Below are 10931 nucleotides of genomic sequence, written 5' to 3' on the forward strand. Positions count from 1 at the left end.
CCCTTTAACATCCCAAAACATATTTCAACTTACAAATTGACGTATCAAACTCGGAAAGGCTAAAAATAAAATCTTCAAAATCTTGGGATCTTAGAATGGAAAACTCTTTTGTACTTAGTGTGAATTAATACCTTGGACACCTTCAAACATACATCTTGTAGTTAGAAAAGTTCCAAGAATCTTACAGGGTATTACAATATCTCCCCCTTGGGATCATTCGTCCGTGAATGAACCTGTTTCAGCTATGATACTAGGAAAACTGAGATCATGTACTAAATACTTATGAGCTGAATCATGATTAAATAACTAAATTTAAACATGATACATGGACTGAACTAAATTCATGAATGCATGCAATGACATAATGATTGTATATAGCTGAGATAGAAAATGAGAGAATTACTAAAGAAAAGCCATTACCTCACATTGGATCTAAATTCATAGAAAAGAGATGGGGATACTTGGCTCGCATATCTGCTTCTGCTTCTGCTTCCCACGTAGCTCCTTCAATGTATTGATTTTGCCTTAGAACCTTAACCAAGGGGACTTGTTTATTCCTCAACCTATGAATCTGACAGTCGAGAACCTCAGCTACTATTTATTTATTGGAGAGACTAGTTTTCACATTCACACTCTCTAAAGGAACAACAAAATATGAGTCACCAGTATATTTCTTTAGCAAAGAGACATGAAATGCCAAATGCACTAAACCTAAATTTGTAAGCAACTCTAACTCATAAGCTACCTTCCCAAAATGGTTCAAAATCCTGTATAAGCCAACATATTGGGGAATGAGATTCCCCATCTCGCCAAATCTCTTCACCCCTTTCATAGGAAAAATTTTAGATAAAAAAGTCACCAACATCAAACTCAAGATATTTTCTCCACACAACTGCATAAGATTTCTGACGACTTTGGTCTTTCTTTAGCCTTTCTCAATTTAAAAGAACTTTCTTCATTGCCTCATACACTGAATTTGTCATTATCATAGTAGCCTTACCTACTTCAAACCAACCAATAGAAGATCTACACCTCCTTCCCTAGAGATCCTGAAATAGAGCCATCTAAATACTAGAGTAATACCTATTGTTGTAGGCAAACTCAATCAAAGGTAAGTAGTTATCCCAACTACCTTTGAAATCGATAACACAAGCCCTCAACATTTCCTATAAAGTATGAATTGTTTTATATTCTTGACCATCTATTTGAGGATGAAAATTTGTACTAATATAGATTTGGGTACCAAGACCCTTCTTTAAAGCCTTCCAAAAGTAAGAGGTAAACTTAGTACCTCTGTCTGAAATGATAGTCAATGGAACGCCATGAAAATTTAAGAACTCCCTCAGATAGAGCCAAGCATAATCCTCAGTAGTATACAAAGAACGAACTGGGAAGAAGTGGGATGACTTGGTCATTCTATCTACAATAACACAAATTGAATCATACCGATTATGCGTATGAGGTAACCCTATCACCAAATCCATGTTTACCACTTCCTATTTCTAAGTAGGGATAATGAACTCCTAAAGCATACCACTAGTCCTTTAGTGCTCAACTTTAACCTGTTGACAATTTGAACACTTAGCGATAAACTCCACAATATCTTTCTTCTTACAAATCGACCAATAGATCTCCCGCAAATCATAATACATCTTAGTGGCTCCTGGGTGAATAAAATATTGCACACCATATGATTCAGCTAATATCCACTGTCGTAGACCTTTAAAACACAGAACACAAAACCTACCTTGACAATGAAGAATACCATCTCCTAAAACCTCAACCTTTTAATCCTTAACTGCCTCTATCAACTTGACCAAAATAGGATACCTATCTTGCTTTTCCTTCACTTTGGTAACCAATGAAGATTTCAAACCATTTTGAAGTCATATACTACCTTAAGCCAAATCAACCAATTGAACACCTAACCTAGTAAGTTGATGAACCTCATGGACTAACTCTTTCTAATCATTCTTACCATGTACAACACTTCCCATAGACAATCTACTAAGGGCATCAGCCTATAAATTATCCTTACCCGGCTGATATAACATACTCATATCATAGTTTTTCAAAATTCCAACCACCTTCTTTGATGGAGATCTAGTTCTTTCTGCGTGAACACATATTATAAACTTTTATGATACGTAAACACATCAACATAAACCCCATAAAGGTAATGCATCCAAATATTTAAGGCAAAGACAACTGTTTCCATTTCAAGGTCATGGATCGGGTAATTCTTCTCATGGGCATCACAATAAAAGACAAACCCTTTTGTGCTATCTAGTAAAGTCAAGACTAAAGCAAAAGTGAGCTGAGTATTCAACTCTTGAAAACTTTTCTCACAGGAATATTACTACAGAAATTTGACTTTCTTTTGGGTTAATCGAGATATGTGAAAAGTAATAGAAGAAAATCCTTCAATAAACCATATGTAGTAACCATCTAAACCCAAGAAACTCCTAATGTCTTAAAGAGATCTAGGTCTAGAACAGTTTCTTACTATCTTAATCTTTTGTAGATCAACTCGAATGCCTTCACCGAAAATAATATGACCAAGGAAAGATACTGATCTAAACTAGAATTCACACTTACTGAACTTAGCGAATATCTGATGATCCTTAAGGGTCTGCAATACAACTCAAATGGTCTACATGATCACCTTCGCTATAAGAATAGACAAGAATATCATCTATGAATACTATGATGATGTCTAAGTACTACTTGAACACCCTATTCATCAAGTCCATAAAAATAGCAGATCGTTTGTTAGTCCAAAAGATATACCTAGGAATTTGAATTGACCATACCAATTTCTAAAGGCTCTCTTCAAGATGTCACATTCTTTGACTCTAAGTTGATGATAGCCAAATCTGTAGTCTATTTTAAAGAAATAACTTTCACCCTAAAGTTGGTCAAATAATTCATTAATTTTGGGTAGAGGATACTTATTATGGATTGTGACTATGTTCAACTGATGGTAGTCGATGCACATTCGAAGGAAACCATCTTTCTTTCACACAAAAAGACCTGGAGCACCCCATGGGGAAATGCTAGGCTTGATGAAACCCTTATCTAAGATATCTTTCAGCTATTCCTTCAATTTCTTAAGCTCAACTAAAGCTATTCTGTAAAGTGGAATTGAGATAGGATGGATATCTGGTAAGAGATCCATTCTAAAGTCAATTTCCCTTTTGGGAGGGACTTCGAGAATATCTTCAGGGAATACTTTTGGAAACTCATTCACTACTGGAACTGACTCAAGATTTAGATTTTTAGTATTTGAGTCCTTAACTCGGATGAGATGGTAAATACATCCCTTTGATATCATTTTTCTTGCCTTAAGATAGGAGACAAACTGACCCTTAGGCACTGAAGTACTACCCCTCCATTTAATAATAGGCTCATTAGGAAACTAGAATTGGACAATCCTATTTCTATAATCAAATAGAGCATAAAATGGGTGGAGCCTATCCGAGCTGAGAATGACATCAACTGAAGTAACTCTCTACAACACTGTGATTGGGAAATTTTTGTATACCCATCTGGCTATAATAAAACTACTCACTAGGTAGACACTGAGAAAGTCTCTTCTAATATGTCGGGACTTAAATCAAAGTCTATAGCTATGTAAGGAGTCACAAAGTAAAGTGAAGCTCTAGGGTATAATAATCCATAAACATAAAGATGGAAGACTTATAACATGCCCATAACCACATCAGGATAACTTTCTTGATTATATCGAGTTTGGATAGCATAAAGTCGGTTCTAATGATGCCTACAGGTTGCATTAGAAGTGGCACCCTAATGAGTGAGGCAACCTATTATTGCTGCTAAAGAATTAGTCTGTCCCTACTGATCATCAATTCTATCCTTCCATATACCCAATGGGCAATCCCTTATCCTATGGCCTGACTTGACTCATCTAAGGAACACATCACTAACTGCTCTGCAGCCATTCTAATGATTCTTACCATAGGTTTTACAAAGCAGATTAGTGTGAACACTATTTATATTTCCTTGGTACTTTGTGCCTGGCGCCTATCCCTATTGTCCTATCTGAACTTAGGCATTGGCTTAATGGTTGAAGATGGTTCTAGAATTGAAAATTTTTGGTGGAACTTAGAATGATTTCCACCATCAAACCTCTATTGATAAAAGTTGAAACTACCTATTTTAGCCTTATTATTATCTCTTTCCTTCTCTTTGAGATTTTCCACATCAATCTGCTAAGCATGGACCATTATCCTAGAGAGATCCATCTCTTTTATCAATATAAATGTCCTACACTCCTTAACATTTTTACTAGAAACTCCCAACATAAACTTACTCATTTTGGACCTAGAATTGGCCACCATAATTGGAGCATACCTCACCAACTAAGTGAATTTAAGTCAGCATTCTTTCACACTCATGCTACCCTACATCAAATTAATGAACTCCTACACCTTAGCCTCCTTCAACTCAAGTGGAAAGAATTGGTCTAAGAAACCCATGAAAAATTCTTCTCATTTTATAGGTCTAACCTCAATACCTCTATCCTCGTTCCACTACTTAAACCAAGTATCAGACACTCCCTACAGCAGATAAATATCTAAGTTAGCAATATCATATAAGGTGACACCTATAATATCAGTCAACTTCTACATATAGTTTAGAAACTCTTGTGGATCCTCCTCAGACATAGATCCAGAAAACACTGACAGATTTATCTGAGTAAAGTCTCAGATCCTAGATGCAGTTGTACTCATCATTGAATTGGCTGGCAAAAACCTATTGGTTATTTTGAGCAGCCATATAATGGGCCAAAACTTTGGAAGCATCCCTAAATTCACGTGAGAAACATGCTCATTCAGAGGATCTTCCCACATAGGTGGGGGTGTAGGCTAATCCCCATTTCTTCTTCCATTGTTTATTCTAGGAGGACTTTTTTTAAAGTTGATAAAGGACGAGTTAGAAAGAGAATTCAACCAAGATCATGCTCTTTTGCACGAAATTAATACTAGAAGAAGGGAAACTTTCTTAAAATATCTTGTAGCCTCTTGCCGATAAGTGTGGTGCGCTTTACACCCATGTATAAGACTTTACTAAACATGGATTTTTGACACCCTATGACACTTTAAAACCTTAGTCGTTGATATCAAGTTTTTTTACGACCTGAGGTTACCCCCTAGACGTAACACGATGCTTTAGGCTGCAAGTGACCCCAAGCTAACCCATGAACTGGTACCTGCTGTGAGCACTAAGTAAATTATTAATAAGGTATCATGTTTAGAAGTTAAACTAGTAGAAATACTGTGAAAGCCTCTAAAATATAAGGAGTTGATGGGACAAAGCTCCAACTATCTTTAACTAACTAAAATGAAGGAAATACTGAACATAAATGTAAATACTTGTCCTCTATGGAAGAGGAATCACTACAACTATTGTTGAGTTGTATCGAGCTGACTAAGGGCAAGATGAGAACTGAGTGTCCGAACATATATTGTGAAATCAATAAAGCAAAAAAAAGAGTGCACGGTCAGTACTTTGCATATATCGATACGTGAGTTAGGGACAATTGAAATACATGTGAACACTAAACATTGATGCATGAACATGTTAAAATAATGCAAAACCAAGTAAAACATGTACTGAAATAATTTATAAATTTAAAGGACTGAATAGCTAAAAACTAAATACTAGGTCATGCAAACCTGATCTAATATTATTTGAATACTGTACTGAGACCGTGGGAGATAAATATAACAAACATGCCCCAATTTTACCTATTGGGGTCCAACCTGTAACCCTAGTTAGAAGGATGCTACTACCTTGCCAGGGGTACCAACATATGACTGATGATGTGGATCCACATGGCTGATGTCCTGAAGGATAAGGGTGTTATTTCTCTACTGATGGAGGACCCCTCATAATCAATGGTGGTGTCATAGGTTTGAAACTTAGGGACTGCTACTAATGACTCATGCCTAACTGATGGGGGAGCCACTATCTTTACATTTACTCGATGCTAAGTGTTACTTCTAACTGAATGGCGCTATTATAATTATTCATTTAACATGATATATTACTATACTAATAAGTGCTCAGTATGAAAATGGTAATCTAAATATGATAATAAATTTATGGCTTGACTGACTTGTTACTTAAAAATGGAAACATGTAAGAACATATGGGTATCAGGTGTTCATAACCCTCTAACACTAAATGATACTTTAAATACAATAACATAATTTAAAATACTATAAGGAAGTTGATGATTCAAATACCCAAAACATAGTACAGTTCACAAAACTAACAAAATCCATGAATTTGAATATGGTAATATGATAAACTTGAGAGAAGAATATGTTTACATAGTTTAATTCATAAATTGGCAAAGTAATATGATGTCAAATGAATATGATATGGGTAATTTAAACTCAAAGTGTGTAATAACATAATTCACAAGGGGAAACATGTGGTCATGGCTTGAATTCAAAACTAGAAAGAGAACATGTAGTAAATTCATACTTAATATTCAAATTTCATGAAAAGGTGACAAAGGGTTCATTCTTTAACAAAAAGAGATTTTTGGGACTCAATGGGGGGAAGGAACCCATTGATGAATAACCTGCATACCTTAATTGCTTGAGTTCTTGAATAAAAAGCTTGGAATTGGGACCTTGAATGGTTGAATTCTTAGGAAGATGCTTGAATTTACAATCTTGGGAATGGGGATAAGTTTTATGTGTTTACTAATAGGGAATGGGGTAAATAATTCCCCTCTTAGGGTTTTTAATTCATGAATTTACTATTTGGGGAGAGGAGAAAGAACTAAAATACCCCCTTGAACATTTACTAAGGCTACAAGGCAAACAAAGCCTCTATGGCACGGAGGCTTTCATGGAGACAAACCTCCATGGCACCTTGTGTTTTGCGGAGGCTAACTTATGAGACATACGATGTATCGTGGAGATCTTGTTTCCGTAACATACCCAAATTGCGAAGTCATTCTCCTTACAAGGTCCAAAAATACTTCGAACCTATTTCAAAAATTCCAAAACTCCCTTAAATGACCCTTTTAACAACCCTAAAAATATTTCAACTCAATAATTAATGTTTCAAACACTGAAAGTGCAAAAATAAAATTTTCTAAATCGTGGGGTCTTATAATGGCTTTGTTTTATACTTAGTGTGAATTAATACCTTGGAACTCTTTCAAACATGAGTCTAGTAGATGAAAATATGCCTAGAATTTTATAGGGTATTACATAAGGGTAGAATAAATGAACCTGGTTGATAAATAGACCCTAAAGTAAGTGTAGTGCCAAGGAAGCCTATTCATTAAATTTATTGATATGTACCATACTAACCCCTAAGCCTATATTACAAGCCAAATAATGTCCTATAGTAATCCTAACATAACTGTCTAAAATCTTAGGTAAAGAAAATAAGTGCAAAACTATGGTATTTGATGCATATTAGTGGAAATTCTCTTGTAAGCATTATTGTCTCTTGATCATTCCTACATTTACATGCATGATTTCATTTGAGTAAGTGGGACTTCTTTGTTGCGAGAAAACATAGGTTTTATTGGTAGATGCTTAATTAGGAAGGTAGAGTAACTTGTATATATGCATGGTTGTATGTTGCTAAAGTAATGCCATATCTTGATTGCCTCATGTCGCATTGTTATGCTTCATGTTTATACACAATTAGTTTTGAATAATTAAAATATGAGCAGTTAATGTGTTTTAGCTTAAAGCTGGTGATTGATTGCGTAGATAACTTAGAATCCTCCTAGTTAAGCATCGTTATTTTTTTAATTGTGTTTCCTGAGGACATTCAAACATTCTAAGTTGAGGGTGTTGATGTGATATGGATTAATAGCATGTTCTAAGCCTATGTATGTCAAATAGGAAAAGTTATACTACCAAAATATTAATAATGCACTATTTTAAGACAAGCGAATGCAGGCCTTCCTATTAAGGGTTATGAGAAGTCTTTGTACAACAAATTGTTCTTTAGAGTTGAGGATGTGAAGGCCCAGTTATAACAAAACTATTGTGGTGTTAAATAGACTACCATCTTTGCAAGATGTAGCTACTACCTGTGTGTCTTCTCATACCCTATTTACCCACTCATATAAGTATGGAATCCAATTCCCACAAGTTTCTTTGTTGTTGTTATTATTTGTTCTAGCCTATTTTTTTGGGATTGGATCATCCTTTATCCTATCTTAATATTCCACTATTTCAATGACTTCTAGTTCTTTGGATCAGTTTATGAACATTTTTGGATAACTACTTTAGAGAATTTGATTGGGTATTCAATAGTTTCGTTAACATATTATCAAGAATCACCTAAGCAGTCTTTATTGCTATTAATAAATCTATCTATTGGAAAGTTAACACATGTTTTTAAATATTCGTCTCTAGGGTATCTATCATATGAGTATTGCTTTTGATGTTCCTCAAAAGTATTATCATGATAAAAGTTATAAAAATAATCAGTGTATTTCAAATATTACTATATAGTATTATCTTTATCTTGGTGTGGAGGAATTGGATCTGGGACATCTTTATCTTCTAGAGCAAAAAGATCTTGGATAATTTAATTGGACATGATTGCGTTTTTATCTAAGAAACTATTTGGAAAAAGCCATTTGTCACTAAGTAGTCCTTGTTTTATAGACTCCCAATCTACATCTGGTGTTTCATGGTCGTGGGTCTCTAGGTGTTCGTCATGATTGTAGTGTCTATATCCAAGAAGATCAAGTCATCTTCAGGAGCATCATAACTTTTGGCCATTATTTTTTCTAATATTGCCTCCTCTGGACCTATTGTAAAATCTTTCTTTCTTTTTGCTTATTTATGTGCCATCTTAGTTTTCTTTAGGGCTACAGTGGAATCTTTTCTTTCCTATATGAGTTTGGCTAAGTCAAACTCCTGTTCATATTTAGTGCCAGAGCAAAAGACATGCATATACGAGCTTGACGGGAAAGTAGAAAAGGCATGTCTTAATTTTTTTGGTGAGTATGTCTGTGGTGACATAGGAAATAAGGTTGGCTTAGTGGGATAGTTTGGGATTCACATGGTTCAATGATATCATTTTATAGAAGTTGGATTTTATCTTTGATTTAAACCATCTCTTTCTATTGTTGTTCAAAAAAGTGAAAGAGTGAACTTCCTGCCTGACAAATTTCAAACTATTTATTCTACAGTCTATTTTTGAGTGATTTGATAAGACCGACATATTAATGGCTCTCACTAGCCTATACACCCTCAATAGTCTAGGGAACAAGTGCAACCCTACCAACGGATTTGTGTTTTTGATAACGTAAGAAGCAATCAGAAAACTATTGTGTTAGGCTAAGACAATTTACATAGAAAGCCCTTAAAATAACAAAAAGAAAACTTCCCTAGTGTATATTTACCCTACTACTCAGATCTAAGTGACTGAAGTACGCATCTTTTTAGGAGAGAAAAGTAAGAGAGAGACTTATCGAACGAAATTATTTATTAATATGAAAAGCTACACAAGAGTTTTTTGGTGGAGACCAAGATAGGTGGAGACTAAGATAGGTAGAGAGTAGGATATCTTTCAACTAAAGACCTATGCTTCCTTTTGTAAGAGAAGCATGCCTAATATAAGAAAATGGAAAGATAAAAAAATATCTTACATGACCTATTTTTTCTAAAAAGAGTAAAGCCCTATTTTACTAGACACACCTATGCTAGGCACACACTTCTGTACTAATACAAATGAAAATTACATTACCTTCTAGTCACATCAGCCCTGATAAATATTTTATTATGCCTAACAAGGTAAAAAACTAAACATGTTGTTGAAATATGACATCATATGCAACTAGGTTGATGTGATACTTGTATTCTTTTTGCTGATAGGTGGTTAAGTTTCTTGTAGCTGGATGGAAATCAGTTAGATAAGCATCTTGTGATGTTGTGGAGCTTTAGGTAAGTGGAAATTCAATGGACACATCATCGGTTCAAGTAGTGTTTAATGTTATTGATGGTGAGCTCGTGTATCCGTTATCCATCCACTAGTCGAGGTCATGTTTTATATGCAATCAAAGAAGATTAATGGAAGGTGTCATTTCCTTCTTTTCCTTCTTTGAAGATAGTTTTTTAGAAAAATCTTTTAGCCTTGATAGAAAATCTATGATAATGTTTTATGTTCCCTTAAGATGTTTTACTTGAAACTTTTGGGAGAAAACCATTGTGCCTACTGGAGAATTTTGGATTTTGAATGATATTTGGATTATCAAGACCATCTTTAGGAAGGACCTCATATCCATCTCAATCTAAAGTTGAGTGTGAATCAGGAGGAAGTTAAATTTCTTAATTCTATTTTTCACAGTATGGATTCCTCTAAACGTGGAGTGATAATGTTTTTCAGCATCTTTTAATTTTCCACTTGCATATCTGCATAATTTTTGTTGGCAATTTTTTCTTCCCAAAGAATTACACTTCATTAGTCGTTGCCAGCATCAGTCTACAATATTATTTCCCCATTAGAGGGAATGTTGATTGTTTTGACTTTCTTTGATATGTTTTTCATCCTTTTAACTATATCCTTCTATTCATTTTCCTAAGCTAGAGCATTCATTTTTGCATCTTTGTTAATGGGGAAATATATGTTGAGACATCGGGGATGAAATCTTTAACATAATTAATCACCCCAAGGAATTGCTAGAGCTGTTTAACTGAGAAATTAGTATTTGGAAATTTGAGCATCTTTTGATAGATGTTTGTCTTAGAATGTGTGCTCCATGAGAAAAATATATTTCCAGAACGTCAATTGTCATTTGTAAGAGTCATCTTCTTTTACGAGAGCATAACGCCATACTTCTTTACCAAGCCATGGAATTGTTGGAGTACGTCAAGGTGTTCCTCCAAGGTGTTTCTGAACAATAGTATGTAATT

Source organism: Capsicum annuum, chromosome 11 (genome assembly GCF_002878395.1).
Source record: "Capsicum annuum cultivar UCD-10X-F1 chromosome 11, UCD10Xv1.1, whole genome shotgun sequence".
Taxonomy (NCBI): Eukaryota; Viridiplantae; Streptophyta; class Magnoliopsida; order Solanales; family Solanaceae; genus Capsicum; species Capsicum annuum.